General features: G+C 40.5%; 1 protein-coding gene across 5 annotated transcripts in view; it reads right to left on the minus strand.

The window, feature by feature from the left end:
* The window catches only part of ESR1 (estrogen receptor 1), a 393295-nt gene that overhangs the window by 223019 nt on the left and 153014 nt on the right, over positions 1-17262 (minus strand). The window lies entirely within an intron of this gene.

A 17262-nucleotide genomic window follows, 5' to 3' on the forward strand; every position in this document is an offset into this window, starting at 1 on the left:
TAAAATAAAATAAAATAAAATAAAATAAAATAAAATAAAATAAAATAAAATAAAACAGCCATGCTATTTTGTATGTCATGAAAGTCGAAAAACATAGGTGAAAGAAGGAAAAAGTAAGACTTAATGAAGAGCAAGCCCTATTTTTCTGACCCCTTCTGAATTTACTGCCATATCACCAGGTACAAAACAGCCCGACAGTGACTGCTCCTGTAAGATTTTCTTGGAAGAATGCTCCCACAGCCTGACTCACTCACCTTTTTATAACAGTTCACTCCACTTAATTGGCAATGGAAACAAAGCCGATTTTGAAGAAAGGAACAAATCTCCACTAAGTCTTGCAGAAATAAATCAATCTCACCCGTTATTTCTTGGTAAATGACTCGGTCTTTAATTTCCATTCCTTTCACTTTAAATATACTATTAAGTACTTAAACGACGGCATACCACGAACCATAAATCACAGCAATCCCTAATTCAGTTATAGCTTTAAGCAAAAGGGCGGTCCTAAATGGGACACAGGCCAGGTGTGAGTGATCTTGTTTCTACTTAAAATACAGAGCTAAACTCCTTGGGGGGCGGGGAGTGAATCAATTGAAAGTAATATGTCAATTCACAGATAGGATACTAAAAACAAACAGGAATGGGTCAAGAAGCAGGGTGGAGGGCCAGGACCCATCTCAAATTCAACTCCCAGGCTTATTGCTCAGTCATCAAAATGCATCATTAAAAAAAAAAACAAAAACCCTCAAGGGGCACCTGGGTGGCTCAGTTGGGTAAGCGGCCGACTTCGGCTCAGAGCATGATCTGGCGGTCTGTGAGTTCGAGCCCCGCATCAGGCTCTGTGCTGGCCGCTCAGAGCCTGGAGCCTGCCTCCAATTCTGTGTCTTCCCCTCTTTCTGCCCGCTCGCACTCTGTCTTTCTCTCTCTCAAAATAAATAAACATTGAAAAAAAATTTTTTTAATTCAAGCATCCTCAACCCACCATCTCAGTATTATCCCCCTCCTCTCCCTCAGAATCCAGTCTGTTGTGATCTACTTCCAGGTCTACTTCCGAATCGGCTGCTGCCTCTCCTCCAGCACAGCAGTCCCCCCTCCAGAAGCAGAACCCCCATCAGCTGCCAGGCTGCACATCCCACACTCCTCTACTGCTCCCAGTCACATCCAACTTTCTTTACCTCTCACCTTGCCTATGTCATTGGTTCCTTGGCTCTGACAGCTTTCACCATGCACCAGCAGACTATGCAAGAGAAAAGGGGGCTAATCTAATAGCAGCAGGAGTATTTTAAAAGAGCTGCCTTCTCAAGGAGGTGAAAATGAAGAGCTTTAAAAGAGAATGGCCTCAAAAACTAAACTTAGTTTGGATAAAGAAGCTCCAGCATTATGAGAGTCAAGTGAGAAAATTTAATATCTCTAAAAAAGAAAATCACTAAGACACTCTGGATATTTCTCAGAGTTAAGGCAACAAAATATTCTCTCTGCCCCAAGGCAAAAAGAAACAGCTTCTCCTCGGGGCACATTAGTGCAGAGAAGACCCTCTACATTTGCACTACTGACCCTGAACTGGGGTAGCCAGGAGCGGATGCAAAGCTCAGAACTCCCTGGGACTTCAGATAGTTTATCCCAAAACACAGAGGGTCAGCTCCTTGTCACTGGGGAGTTTTCTATCGCAAAGTCTCCTTAAAGGTATAGAGTTATTATTTTTTTTTTTTGTAACAAAGAAACAAAACAGAATCATTACAGTGATTAGTCCACCGCAGGCAAAGATAACGGGCTTTGAAAGCAAATTGCTTTGCTTTCAATTTTTCCAGCTACTTCAAGGTGACTTTCTTTTTTTTTTTTTTAATTTTTTTTTAATGTTTATTTCTTTTTGAGACAGAGACAGACAGAGCATGAGCAGGGAAGGGGCAGAAAGAGAGGGAGACACAGAATCCAAAGCAGGCTCCAGACTCTGAGCTCTGAGCACAGAGCCGGACGTGGGGCTCGAACTCAAAAACCGCGAGATCGTGACCTGAGCCGAAGTCGGATGTTTAACCGACTGAGCCAGCCAGGCTCCCCCAGGTGACTTTTTTTTAATCCAACTACTTTCAGAATAAAAAATATACAAAATTTCTAAATGAAGAAGTGGGAGCAGAATGAATTGCTAGGGTTCATTTCATCAGTTGTTCCCCATGCCACTGGCATGGAGTTAACGGCAAAGGGCAGACTATTAAGGTAAGGAGCAAGCGCTGTCCCCAGACTGATTTAACATATGTCGTCCATTCAAATGTGTGTGGGCTTTATGGCAAACAGACGATGCAAATGCATTGGAAAGCCCCACTCCTTGTGTGAAAGTTTGTCAAAATGCCTTTTCTCAATTAGGGAACGCTGAGGAACAGTATAACCACTGTCGTGTGCAAGTCTTCAAATTTTATCCCCTTTCAAAGTGTTCCTTGTTCTTGAAAGGCCTTGGCAGTGCTCTTCTAATGCATACATAGTCTAGTGCCTTAAACACAAAGCTAAGACACCAAGGGATAAAAGCCACATTCCAACTCAAAACTTGATGAATTTCAATGGCTGTACTGCCATATTCAAATCAAAGGGGGAAAAACTCTTACTAATCCTAATTCTCTTGAATGACTACATTTTAAGACTTTGAGGACATCCTTTGGAAATACAAGGAAGCCTTTCGAAGGTAGTAGGACTTGAGAAATATGAAAAGGAAGTTAAGAGCCCCTACCCCTGGGCTCTTGCAATGGCCATTCCTCATTTCAGGAAGGTTTTTCTGTTACTGTGCAACTGCAATCAACAAGTGATAACACCCAGCCCCGCCCGGAGGCTGGGTCCTGCTCTCCAGGATGTATGGTTAGAGGACACAGTCACTGTTTGGCTGCATGACTCCAATATTTCATCCTTGCTGGTCAGGCCAGCTGCTGCAAAGACCTAGATCCCTGTTGTTATCATGGACACAAGTCCTTTCTTTCTCTTCCTTTGTCATAGCTTCTCAACAATCCAGAAGAAATGATATTTTGTTGACCTCGGCTACCTAATGTTCACCTGATGCAATTTCACTTGGGGTCATGAATGATAAAATGAAAGCTGCACTTCAGTGCAAACTTGTTCTCTTGCAAACAAAGAATAAAGACATATTGAAAATAAAGTATGAAGACTTGTAGGATACATAACGATCTTTCTCTACTAAGGAAATCAGTTCATCAGTTGCAACATGGATTTTTTTTCTAAAGTTTATTTTTGAGAGAGACAGAGACAGAATGCAAGTGGGTTGGGGCAGAGAGAGAGGGAGGCACAGAATCCGAAGTGGGCTCCAGGCTCTGAGATGTCAGCACAGAGCCCGACGTGGGGCTCGAACTCACGAACCACAAGATTATGACCTGAGCCAAAGTCAGACGCTCAACCGCCTGAGCCACCCAGGCGCCCCGCAGCATGGATTTTTAACATAATATTTTTATTAAGTAAAGAGGCTTATTGTAGAAAAAAATAGTAGATAAGCAAAAAAATAAATAAAATTTAGCTATAATCCTATCACTCAGAGAGTCACAGTTAATACTTTATAGTACATATCTCCAAAGTTTGTACATACTTCTTTCCCTCTCTCTCTCTCTATATATGTGAATATGCATATTTATGTATGTACCTATGTGTGTATACATGTGTATGCATTCACACACAAAAAAAAGTGTTTACAAGAAACCTTTCACTCAAGCTCTTTCTCCTGTCTTGTATTCAGAAAAAGTGGCCACCTAAGAAGTATTTTATGAGCAAAGAATGGTCCGTAAGACTTTTAACAGTACTTGTATCTTTAGGAAAAGTGGATTCAAACTCAGGTATTGTGACTCTGATGGTCTTAATTGGTTCAGTAAGTAGATGTGAGAAAAAGAGCAAGAAAAAAGGAGGAGGGTCCCTCAGCCCCAAACCCAAGCCAGCATGCACTTTGCTCCTCCTGTCCTTCCCCTGGATTTACAAAACTTCAGGGAGGAACACTGGCAGAACAGGCAGCAGAATGGAAAAAAGCCCATTTTGGGGATCTAGGTTCATATACTTCTGTCATCTCATGCGTTCACACCAACTGCTAAGATAAATTACTGTAGAAAGGATGGAAGGAGGGGAAATTAAGTCTTTCAAACATCCTATACACAATTGATAAAAACTAACCAAACCATTTCTTCCTTCTCCAAGATCAGGTTTACTGCCATGCTTTTAAAAATTGAAGGATGTATCTAAGTTTATCACCTACTAATGGTTCACATTATGGGAACGTTTATGTCAATTCTTGAAGGCAAAAGTCTCTGGCCATTTGCATAGATATCTCATAAAGCTAAAACCACGAAAAATATTAAGAAAGTTGCAAACATAAAAATTATGAAGTCAGGGGCACCTGAGTGGCTCAGCTGGTTGAACATCTGACTATTGATTTCAGCTCAGGTCACGGCCCCAGAGTCGTGGGATCAAGCCCTGCGTCGGGCTCCACACTGAGCCTGGAGCCTGCTTAAGATTCTCTTTCTCTCCCTCTCTCTCTCTCTCTCTCTCTCTCTGCCCCTCCCCCACTCATCCTCTCTCTCTCTCTCTCTCTCTCTCTCTCTCAAAATAAATAAACTTAAAAAACAATTATGAAGTCTATGTTGAGCATCCTAAATACATCTTAGCTTGGGAAAAACTGTTTTCTTCCCCATCAAATATCAACTGTATTTATCTCCAGAACAGCTGCGTTATTATTACTACAGAGGAACATCTTTAGATATTTATTAACATCACTCATGTCAAACTTCAAAAATAAGCTGAAATAAAACATTACTCACATGCTGGAAATGAGTAAAGTATTATCAACTTCTAGACACTGCACTGCTAATAATAGGGATGCAGATATACACGTGGAATTATGTTTTTTAAATATATTACACATAGTGGGACGCCTGGATGGCTCAGTTGGCTGAGCGTCCTACTTCAGCTCAGGTTCTTATCTCACGGTTCGTGGGTTTGAGCCTCACGTCAGGCTTTGTGCTCACAGCTGGGAGCCTGGAGCCTGCTTCAGATTCTGTGTGTATCTCTCTCTCTGTCCCTCTCCTGATCACACTCTGTCTCTCTCTCAAAAATAAACAAACCTTTAAAAAAAAACATTTTTAATAGGTTACAAATAGCAAAACACCCATGCTCTTCTAAAACACTACATAACACTCTACAGCATTGAAGGTACAAAAGGGAGGATCCGATCACAGCAAATCACGGCACGCTTACCACAACCTGGTCCTCAGGACTGATACCACTTTCTTCTTTTTATTTATTTATTTATTTACTTTTAAATGTTTTTATTTATTTTTGAGAGAGAAAGAGAGCGTGCGCGCGTGCACAAGTGGGGGAGGGGCAGAGAGAGAGACACACACAGAATCGGAAGAAGGTTCCAGGCTCTGAGCTGTCAGCACAGAGCCCGACGCGGGGCTCAAACTCGTGAACTGTAAGATTATGACCCGAGCTGAAGTCGGTGGCTTAACCGACTGAGCCACTCAGGTGCCCTGGGACAGATACCACTTCAAGCACCATCTCCTCCACAACGTCTTCGAGTTTGCTCCAGAGCAGTGTCTGCTCCCTCCTCTCAACTCATAGCATTATGTTCCGAAATACTCTTCTGTCCCTGTATCCTATTTTGAGACGTCTCTGGCAGTGCAGAGTTGAGCTCTTCTGTGGCGTAATATACATTTCACAACCTTTCCCTTTGTGTACAAGCTGAATCCTTCCAAGGATTTCAGGGTCTCTGGCTTAAATGTTTTTGCACTTGTGAGGAACGTGAGCAGGGAGGTCTGTGGGTGCATACACGTGTGCTGGGAAGAGTAGGGGAAGGAAAAACAAGGACTAAGTAAAAGAGAGACCACAGTCCTTAGAAGGTCAGGCGGTGAAAAGGGAAGAGAATGACATGTGCCAGAAACCACAGGTGAAGACACACAAATCCCACGAGGGTCTGGTGAAGCCATATTGCAAATTAACTTACTAAACACAGAAAAAATATATAAATAAATAAATAAACACAGAAGCCAGTGCAAGGGATGGTGCACGAGGTAGAGGGTAGACAGGGCCGCTCTGCAGTGGGAAGGCGTACTTGGAGTGACCGGCATCTTAGCAATCAAAACCAAAACAAAACAAAACGAGGCACCTGGGGGCTCAACAGGTTCATCGTCTGACTCCTGATTTCAGCTCAAGTCATGATCTGCCGGTTCATGAGGTCAAGTCCTGCGTCAGGCTCTCTCCCTCCCTAGCTCATAAGCACACATACTCTCAAAATAAATAAATACAAACTTAAAAAAAAAATAAAAATAAAAGAGAAGACCATTGTTATGGTGACAATAAGGTACCACCATGGCCCTGGTTAATAGAAGTGGCAAATGCACTTTTACATAATTTTCAAGTGAATCCCCTTATTAGTAACTTGAACATGTCAAAGGAACAAAACAATCATGAATTTCTATTATCTTACAAACCGTAATTTATTTTCTCTGGTGTATAAGGAAAATATTGTGCACTTAATGAGATACACTAAAGTGGTGTAGCCATTCTTCCAGGGCATTGTGTTTAGATTTCAATTACCAAAAAATTCATATTTATAAATGTAATCTAGCCACCCATTCACTCCATATTTCCTAATACATGACACATGATTCTGAAACTGCCAAATGAATCAGATAAAAATGATGCTCATTTGGATAAAATTTTAAATCTGTATACTCTTTGTCAAAGAAAACAGAATACTACCTATTGTAGAGAGACATTATAGTTAATAGTTAATAACAATTGAATTATTTTCCTCTTTTTAAAATTTTTTAATTTATTTTTGATAAAGAGAGAGAGACAGAGTGTGAGCATGGAGGGGCAGAGACAGAGATGGAAACGCAGAATCGGAAGCAGGCTCCAGGCTCTGACCTGTCAGCACAGAGCCTAATGCGGGGCTCGAACTGGTGAACCAAGAGATAATGACCTGAGCTGAAGTCAGCCGCTTAACCGAGTGAGCCACCCAGGCTCCCCGACAATTAAATTGTTTTCTTCTTTGATCCTTTATTTCTTAGCAACTGAAGACATGAAATCTCTTTCTACCAGCGAAAGGAAGATGAAAATGTGGGGAGAAATAAGAGGTATATTTTCCCCACTCTATTCTCTCTCAAGGAAAGCAGTTCTTCCCTTCAAAAATATCAAATCTGCTCCATAATTTGCACATGAGCAGAGAATTAACATAACAGCAAGAAAAAGTTTTACCAAGTAAATGATAGATTCATGAAATAGATTCTTCTTGAATGTTATTTTTCCGTCAAAAGGCAGGCTATAGTATAACCTGTATATACAGACCTGAAATAGTAAAGTAGAATATATTGTTCAGAAATGAGCAGCCTACACTCAAAGTATACTTTTCTCTGAGCATCAGGAAAACAGGCCATGCTCTTTAAAAGGATAGAGCATTTTAAAGGTATTGACAGCAGCTTTCTATGAAGGAAAGAAATTCGGGCAGGATTGGGCCATGGGCCACCATTGGTAGGTTTTATAAGAACAATATGAGCACATAATTTTGAGGGGTAGTTGATGCCCTCTGAAAATGTGCCAATTAAAGGCTATGTATAATTTTGCGTGAAATTATTGCCACTCATAAGTAAGGCTTTCTACTGGCATTGTTGATATGCTTAACCACTATATACGGGCACAAAGTCTACCACTTTAATGGAAATCGTCGATGCCATCACCAGGACAGAACCACTTAGTAGGGAAATTGGAAATTTAATTTCAATCAGATGAACAAAAAATGAAGAGGAACGCTTGAAGCGGTAACATAAAAAACACCAGCGATTAAAAACATTTGGAACCTTTGCTTACCCTTCAAAGGCATTTGTTGCCATGGTTTTTAAAGACCTCTGAAAGCTTCAGCTGTGTCCACAAGAGCTGCCAAGAAATAGGGGCTCTATACTGATTGTATTTGTCAAATGCTTTTTGTCTTAATTATCTCCAAGGTAAAGATTACTTGGCCAAAGGGAAAAAAAGTACGAGCCGCTATCATTTCACAGGTAAAAAAGACTATGATTTTGCTCTTCTGAGCCCTTCCTCCAATGCATGCGTGCGGGTGAGAACACACATCTAATTTCATACGATGGCAATCAAGACTAGCAAGTACCTAAAAGTGGTAATGAGAATGACATTCTTACATGGAAAGAAGTTCTGGGGTTTGAACCTCGGGGCGGGGCCTTTCTTTTCGTCTGATGAGAACCGGGAGCCAAACATCTAGCAAATTTACCAATACCTGGGGGTCAGGCCTTTCTTTCATAAAGTTTCATTAAAATGCTTTCATTTGAAAATTACATAATACTCGTACGTGTACACGGTGAAATTCTTCTGCCCTTCACCCTCACGTGACTACAACATGGAGAGTAAAAATGAGAAGTGGAAATAATGGAAGGATTAGGCAAGCTCTGGGTTAGAAAGGATGTCTGTGGACTCCCACAGTATAAATAATTTGGGGGGAAAAACCTGCTTTTTATTTGAAAATCATAAAAATGCTTATATTTGTTCCTGCCGTCTACTATTTGCACAGCTTAATGTGATGGAGCCAGCATGTTCTTTTCTAAATTGTAAGCTCCTGGAGAGCAGCATTTGGCCCTCTTGGGCTAATTTGTGATTTTCCTCTTTAGAAGGGCCTCAAACATACACTTTTAATAATAAGAGTGTTTCTTGCAAGGTTTTGGTAAGATGCAGGGAACTCATAATACATTATTATGAGAATCAAGAGGAAGTTTCTGGAGTTACTTCTCCATTATTAAAAATGGGCAGCCCTCAGGAAGCAGTTAAACCATTCTTTTCACTAAGTTTCTTTAAAATTAATTGAGGAAATTGATTCAAATCCCCACCCCTGGATCATCTGCAGAGTGCTGATTCACTTTCTGCATCTGCTGGGTAATTCTGCCTGGACACCCAGCTATCATGTCAAATTCAGTACGTCTGGAATTGAACTCACCCCAACCCCTCTCTAATTGGCCTTTCTCTTGCTCTTCTCAGCTCAGGTGGTGACACCATTATTCTTCCTCTGTGTCTGATACTTTTTAACCCCCTCCTCTCCCAGACATCCCATGCTGAATCATCTTAAAGCAATGTAGATTCTTTCATTATAACACCTTTCAGTCTACTTCTTTTTTGCCCCATTTCACAAATTCCCAAAAGACAAGATTTTTAGCCTTTCTAAGCTATTGGAATACCAGCCAATGTAGTCATCATGTTTCTACTTTCTCCCTCTGTGGTCTCTCCTATATGCCTCTGGCAGGTTAATCCTAATTAAAGTGTGTTTTGTCCTAGCTTTCTTATTATAGAAAAAAAATGCAATGGTTTTGTGTTACCTAAAGCCCACACACTGATTCTAACCTCCTTTCACACTTTTGTTTATTCACTGAATGGCTCCTATAAAACAAAGACTTGGGGAGCCTGGGTGGCTCAGTTGGTTGAGATTCTGACTCTTGATTTCATCTCAGGTCACAATCCCAGGGTCATGGGATGAGCCCCATGTTGGGCTCCATACTAAGCATGGAGCCTTCGTAAGATCTTTCTCTTGTGCACATGCTAAAATAATAATAATAATAATAATAGTAATAGTAATAAAGATTAAGCCTTGATCTGGGCCTTACCTGTGAGATGCTCACATTCCGTAACAGAAAGACACATCTACACAAATACTCACACAGTCCCAGGCAATGGGAACAAGGTAACACAGAAGACCACAGGGGAGAACTTCTGCATTAACAGCAGAAAAGGTTTGATCACAGTAACTTTTGACTAGAATAGAAAGTTTACTGTTAAGTTTGGAAAGAAATTCCCCGCAAAGAAATGGAACGCTCATATTTGAGTAACAACAAGTCAAAAGTAGAAACAGTGATTTGGAAATTCTTGAGTGGTTGCCTAAGGATTATTCCATGGGCCAGGAAAGTCATTAAAGCATTCTTTATATACAAGGTATTGACATGATTAGTGATTTGCTCTAAGAACATTAGTAGAAGGGCAGTGTGCACAATGGCTTGGAAGAAGGAAAAACAAATGAACCCAATGGTTTAGGTGAAGGAGAAGGCAAAAGGAAAACTCAAATGACTGCAGTGATCCTGGAGAAAGTTAGCGGGAATTGGATGAAGTGAGGGGGAATGAGAGACATGGTCTCAACAGACTACACAACAGTTCTGCTGGGAAACCTCAGGGGCGGTGCCGCACAGCGAGCAGGCGAAGAGACTGACTGCAAGGGCTGAAGCACGGGTACCTGCGGGTACAATCGGGAAACAGACACAAACAGCAGTCCTGGGGAGGAGTGGCTGATGTCCAGTGATGACACTTGAGGAGTCGCTACATGAAGCAAGGTGGAGGCAGGAGCTAGCTGTGGGAGATATTTGCATAGTTGTGGCACTTAGGGGCTTAAATATTGTTTCCCTAGGGCTTCCGTAACAAAACACAAGTGACTAACTTAAAACAACATGAAGTATTGTCCCGCAGTTCTGGAGGCTAAAAATCTGAAGTCAAGTTGTTAGCAAGATAACATGAAGTGGTACCATACCTAATGGTGTACAGATAGACTTGGGATTCCACTGCACACACTCTCTGAAGGCTGTGGAGAACACCACTGCCTTGCCTCTTCGTACGTCTGGCTTTTGCCAGCAATCTTTGGTGTTCTTTGGCATGTAGACACATCACTCCAATCTCTCTCTCCATCGGCTCATGGCATCCTCCTCCCTGTCTCTGTATCCAAACGTCCCTCTTCTTATAAGGACACTAGTCCTATTCAATTAAGGGCCAATATGACTTCAACTAATTATATCTGCAAAGACCTTATTTCCTAATAACGTCACATCCTCAGGCACTGGGGGCTAGAACTTCAACATGGCTTTTGGGGAAGCACGACTAAACCCATAGCAGATATGCCTGAGACCACCTAGGAAACTGGGTGGAGGAAAAAAAGGATGGGAAAATGAAAGGAAAACAGATTACAGATGCTGGGGAGTGCCTACTTCCAAAAAGCTGTAAAGGAGGGATGCCTGGGTGGCTCAGTCGGTTGAGCATTTGACTCTTGGTTTTGGCTCAGGTCACATCTCACAGGTTTGTGGGACGGAGCCCCACGCGGGGCTCTCTGCTGACAATGCAAAGCCTGCTTGGGATTCTCTCTCCCCCAACCCTCTGCCCCTTCCCACTGTTCTGTCTCCCTCTCCAAACAAACAAATAAACAAACAAACAAACATTTTTTAAAAGGCTGAAGAGAAAAAAAAAAAGAGGTAGAAAGAGAACAGTAAGCCCCTGTTCTCTCAAGACTTATTTACTCAGTTTCCACTGAGCTTTTCTTGGCTTATGCTACTTCACATTTCTGGAATTATTTTCCAGACTTCTTGTTGTCTATGAAAATCCTTCATTTCTTTTTAGACACATATTGAATACACCATTTGCATTAATGCTTCTCTTACTGGCCTTACCGAATGAAATTTCCTCCTTCTCTGACGTCCTATAGCAGTCTTTCTCTACCATTCTTTTGACCTCTTGTCACAGTCTATTTTTTTTATTTTTTAAAATGTTTATTTATTTTTGAAGGAGAGAGACAGAGCATGAGCTAGGGAGGGGCAGAGAGAGACAGAGGGAAACACAGAATCCAAAGTGGGCTCCAGGCTCTGAGCTGTCAGCACAGAGCCCATTGTGGGGCTCGAACTCATAAGCAGTGAGATCATGACCTGAGCTGAAGTCAGACGCCCAACTGACCGAGCCATCCAGGTGCCCCTTGTCATAGTCTATTTAACAGAGATGTGCCCAACACTACCAGAGGCACTGGTACAACAGTAACTCACAGGGCAGACCAGATCTGAAACCAGCTTTCACTGAGCTTACTTACATTCAAGTTTGGGTGGGAACATGGGGAAGCAGCACCTGGTACAGACAATCATCAACCAAATGAATAAATAAAAGAACTTCATTAAGGGTTTAAGGCCCTTAAAGTAAAAATAAGGGTAATGGAGTAAACATTAAAAAAAAAAAAAAAAACTAGGGGCAAACATTTGTAGGGTTACTTTGGCTAAGGTAATCAGGGAAGATTTCTCTGAGAAAGCGATCTTGGGCAGAGATCCAAATGACAAGAAAGCAGCAGAGTAAAGATCCAGATGTTGCACGCAAAGGAGAAAACATGCTGAGGTCCTGAGGAAGGAACACGGTTGGTGTGCTGGAGGAAGAGAAAGAAGGCCACTGTGGCTGGATTGCAGTGAATGGGGGGGAGAAATAAGCAGGACTAAGGGAGTGAAGAGTATTTTAAGCCATAGAAGGGAATCTGGACTTCGAGAGCAGTGAGTTTTAAGACCACATTCACCTGCTGTTCCATGGAGACTAGATGGTAGAGGGGCAAGTGTGAAATATGAAGATCAAAGATTTAGTATTTTTGTGTGCATATACTGCCAGACCTCAATTTTGAGCCATATCTCTGAAAGGATTCCAGAGAGAAAATAGTTACATAATGAGAGAGCAGCCTCCACTTATCCCCCATCCTCTGGACTTTTCCCAGGCATGGGTACATATGTCAAGCCGGAAGGTAGCCAGAAATAGGAAACTAAACATAAAAACTAATACAGCGTGGGTGAACAAGGGTGAGTTCCTAGGCATGAAAGAACTAAGTTCTCTTTTAATACAGCTCTACAAAGTGAATGGACCCAACTAAGTGGACTGAAGGTCTTCAGAAAGTCTCTGCTTATCCTCAGCTGCTGTTGGAGGAGCTATCCAGGGTGCTGGAATGTCTCACCACCCCCTCCTAACCCCCCCCCCCCCCCCCGCCCCCACCAGTGCTTTCTAAGGCCTGATAGATAAAGCTTCTCAGTTATCCTTGTTGGACCCAAGACCCCACTGTCTTGAACCATAACCAGACTCCACCCTGGTATCACCCTGATGTCCTTAGGATCTTACCTCACCTTTAATCCAACACCTGCCTGGACCATGTCTGTTTGATCTAATGGTCACCATCTTCTATATACATATTAGTGAGATAACATGAAGTGGTAGCATAGCTAATGGTGTACAGATAGACTTGGGATTCCACTGTACCTCATGACCATTTGAAATTATAGTGTCAGGGAAGAAGTGAGTTCAGGGGAGTCCTTTTTCCTCAAAACAATACTCAAAAGTAGTACCTGGCTGTTGAACCAATCATCACATCTGCTTATATAACTCATCCAAAGTCTCTGCTTACAATACATCTTAAGAAACACTGATTCTCCACCTGCAATGATTAACAAGTTCCATATAATATTCCATTTACCCCTTCCTTAAATAGTGTCTTTGACTTTTCTTTAAAAAAAAAACAAACAGTATGTTTAACTGAAGGCCATTACTCAATTTCTTGAGTAATCAAGTTTATACACTAAGTAGTGGATGAAAATTTGTATGCTTTCAAATCAAACACTTTACCTCTTCAACGAAAACACTTAGAGCACTAGAGCAATCTGATGGATACTCATTTCTAGCTCTTTTCTTAAGTAACAAGAAAAACAGGGACAGCTGCCGCATCTTCAGAAGTTTCTACCTGCATGTCAGACCCTTCACTGTCCTTAAATAGGTTTGAGGGGCAGTGTGACTTATAAAGAGCCAAAGGAGTTCAGTAAAACTTTTTAGTTGCAAGTTATCAAGACTATCATGAGAAAATGGGACAAGAAATCACTAAACGTGCTCTTGTATTCTCTCTTATATGAACAAACACATCAAATACGTAGAAATGCTACTCAAGTAAAAAGGAAATAAACTACTTGGTTTCTACATAACCTAAGAATATATACATGGCTCAAGAACGTCTTTGTTTAATCTAAGGGTCAATTTTATTAATAACTATTCACAGAACTCCCCAAACTCCATTTCACCTCCTGGTCTTTGCTCCTATGCTCATTCCTGTAAGTGAACACCCATCCCATCTTTCTTCATTTTGCTCACTTGCCTCATCCTCCAGACTTAATTTTAAATCAAGAAACATCCTCAGAGCCTGACTCACACCCACCAGCACCGAGACAAGTTTCGACTCTTGTAACACCCTGCACTCACCCTCATCTTGGCGCTTTTCACGCTGTAATTTGGTTGCCAATTTATTTGTCCAACACTCCCATTACTTTTTAAGGTCTATGAGAACAAGGGCCATGTCTTTCCTATAATTGTGTCTCCAGGGCCCTGTACAGTGTTGTGCTTAGTAAAGGTAATCAACAAATAAATGAATAAATAAATGTAATCATTTTAAGGTCCTCCCTATCTCTAAAAGTGAATATCTCTGCTTCAAATCTATGCTTCTTCCAGAATACTGAAGTGGATTCAATATTCATCTCACTTAATAGACCTTATTTAAGTGATTTCATACCATGAAGTTTTTGAAGCCAGGTAGAAATTGTACTTTATACAATTTATACATAGTACAATTTTATATAGTATAATTTATATTACAATGAAATCCTACTATTTAGTCTGTGTATACAAGATGGAAATGAGACATGTATTTTAACCATCAAAAAGCAAGCAGAATTTTTTTTTTAATATTTGAACTTAAGATAAAGCCATACCAATAAAACATTTATTTTTATTAGCTTACATTTCCTTCACTACTTTTTTACAAGTGTATCTTCCTCTTTTCTGTGTTTTTTGTTCTGATGCCTTAATGCTTAGAGACAATTCTAAGTTTGATGTGAAGTTATATAGTTCACTCTTCAAAGCGGAACAAAAGGATGAAAATAATTTGTGAGAGGGGCACCTGGGTGGCGCAGTCGGTGAAGCGTCCGACTTCAGCCAGGTCACGATCTCGTGGTCCGTGAGTTCGAGCCCCGCGTCGGGCTCTGGGCTGATGGCTCAGAGCCTGGAGCCTGTTTCCGATTCTGTGTCTCCCTCTCTCTCTGCCCCTCCCCCGTTCATGTTCTGTCTCTCTCTGTCCCAAAAATAAATAAACGTTGAAAAAAAAAAATTTTTTTTTAAAAGAAAATAATTTGTGAGAACGTTGCTATTATTCCTTGAAGAAAGGTCATTTCTATCTTTAATCTTAATAATTTGATTTTTATAACTAAAACATTTCTTTTCTTATATTCATCTATTATTTTCCTTATCTTTATCATATAATAGCACTTTACCTATACTGACTTACTTTAATCATATCATAAAACAAGTACCTTTGCCTCCCCAAATAAATTTCCCAAATAAACTCCAAATCTTGTAGGATTATGAATTATGTTTTACACATATTTGATTTCCCTCAGAACAACTAGCACAGGTACAAAGTAAGTTTTTAGTAAACATGAATAGTCAAAACTTCAGATTTAGAAACAATCTATTCCCTTTCCATACATTAAATCAAGGGTCAGCAAATTATGGCTCACAGGTCATTTCTGGTCAGTTCTGGTCTGTTTTTGCATACAAAGTTTTATTGGTGCACACCTATTTATTTATATATTGTCTATGGCCCCCTATAGGCCACAATGTCAGAGTTGAGTAGCTGCAACAAAGTCTATATGCAAAGCCTAAAATAGTTACTCTCTGACCTTTTACAAAAAAAAAAAAAAAAAAATTACTGAACGCTGCTCTAAATCGTTTTTACAGATGAGAGAACTCAGTTTCAGATAAGTGACTTGTCCAAATTTGTAGTTGAACCTGTTCACTAAACCTACCCCTGTCAGATGATTTGTCAACACCAAATTAAATGTTTGATGAAAATAATGCTAGTTTAGAATTTACAAAAGCAAATAGACATTAATATCACAATTGAAGATGGCTGTCGAAAGACCTTTATGGGCTTATGCTAACCAAAACCAAAACAGAAATAACATTTTTCTAAATTAAGATAGTATCGCTGGGGCGCCAGGGTGGCTAGGTCAGTTGGGCATCCTACTTTAGCTCGGGTCACAATTTTGCGGTCCTTGAGTTCGAGCCCCGCATTGGGCTGTGCTGACAGCACGGAGCCTGGAGCCTGCTTCTGATCCTCTCTCTCTTTCTCTCTCTTTCTCTCTCTCTCTCTCTCTCTCTCTCAAAAATAAACATTAAAATTTTTAAGAATATAGTATCAGTTGGTAAAATTAAATAATCTATGTTGCTTGAACACATAGATATAGGTATATATGTGTGTGTGTGTATTTATTTATATACATCTTTGTGTGGATACATATATATAATATATATATATAAACAAAAATTTACTATCAGACAATATCATTAATTTTATTAAGAAATCCAACAAAAAAAGTCCAAGTATTACATAAGATTTCTAAAAGATGTTGAAAATAATAACTGTCAAAAAACTGCTTTTAAAATGGACCAAGACATGGGGCGCCTGGGTGGCGCAGTCGGTTAAGCGTCCGACTTCAGCCAGGTAACGATCTCGCGGTCCATGAGTTCGAGCCCCGCGTCAGGCTCTGGGCTGATGGCTCAGAGCCTGGAGCCTGTTTCCGATTCTGTGTCTCCCTCTCTCTCTGCCCCTCCCCCGTTCATGCTCTGTCTCTCTCTGTCCCAAAAATAAACAAACGTTGAAAAAAAAATTTTTTTTAAATAAATAAATAAATAAATAAAAAATAAAATGGACCAAGACAAAGTTAATTCAGCTAACCTAAACTCCTATCAGATTGCTATTCCTGTCAGACAAAGGAAATTTAGCATAGATATTTTCAGTAGTAAAAATGAATGGTATTCCCCCCAGGGCATACTCTAAAATACAATAATATAGACACTCTTGGAGTAGAAATAAATTGTAGCTGGCAGTATAAAGGAGAAGCTGTACTTGATAAACCATATACAAGAAAAGGATCAAGCAGACAGGTGAATGAAATGTAACAAGTAAATACTTAATAACTGCTTATACAGATAATATGCCCCCTATTACAAGTCACAGCTATTGTGTCTTCTCATTTTAGCAAAAGGTTATTTCATCCACTGAGACAACAAAGAGATGGAAGAAAAGCGAGAGAAGAACAAGTTGAATTAGAATTGGTCTGGAGCAAAGATCAGAACAGAATACATGTCTGGACACAGCCAAGGTGGAAAGGTAATCATGTACAGACAATTAACATTACACAGCATCCGCATCCTATAAGCTTAGTTGCCTACAACACATGAATATCCACCTGCCCTTCCCTCATCAGGGCACAAACATATCAATACCCAGCTACTGGAGTCCTCTTCCCGTAGGGTTGCTCAAGACTGCTTGCATCTTGCCAAATGGAGGAAGCGTAATTAGCCACAACTGTCCTGGTCTTTGTCAACTCTTTCTCCTAAGAACTTTTTTTTCACTATCTTTCT

This window comes from Herpailurus yagouaroundi, unplaced genomic scaffold (assembly GCF_014898765.1).
Source record: "Herpailurus yagouaroundi ecotype Mexico unplaced genomic scaffold, PumYag 198, whole genome shotgun sequence".
Lineage (NCBI taxonomy): Eukaryota > Metazoa > Chordata > Mammalia > Carnivora > Felidae > Herpailurus > Herpailurus yagouaroundi.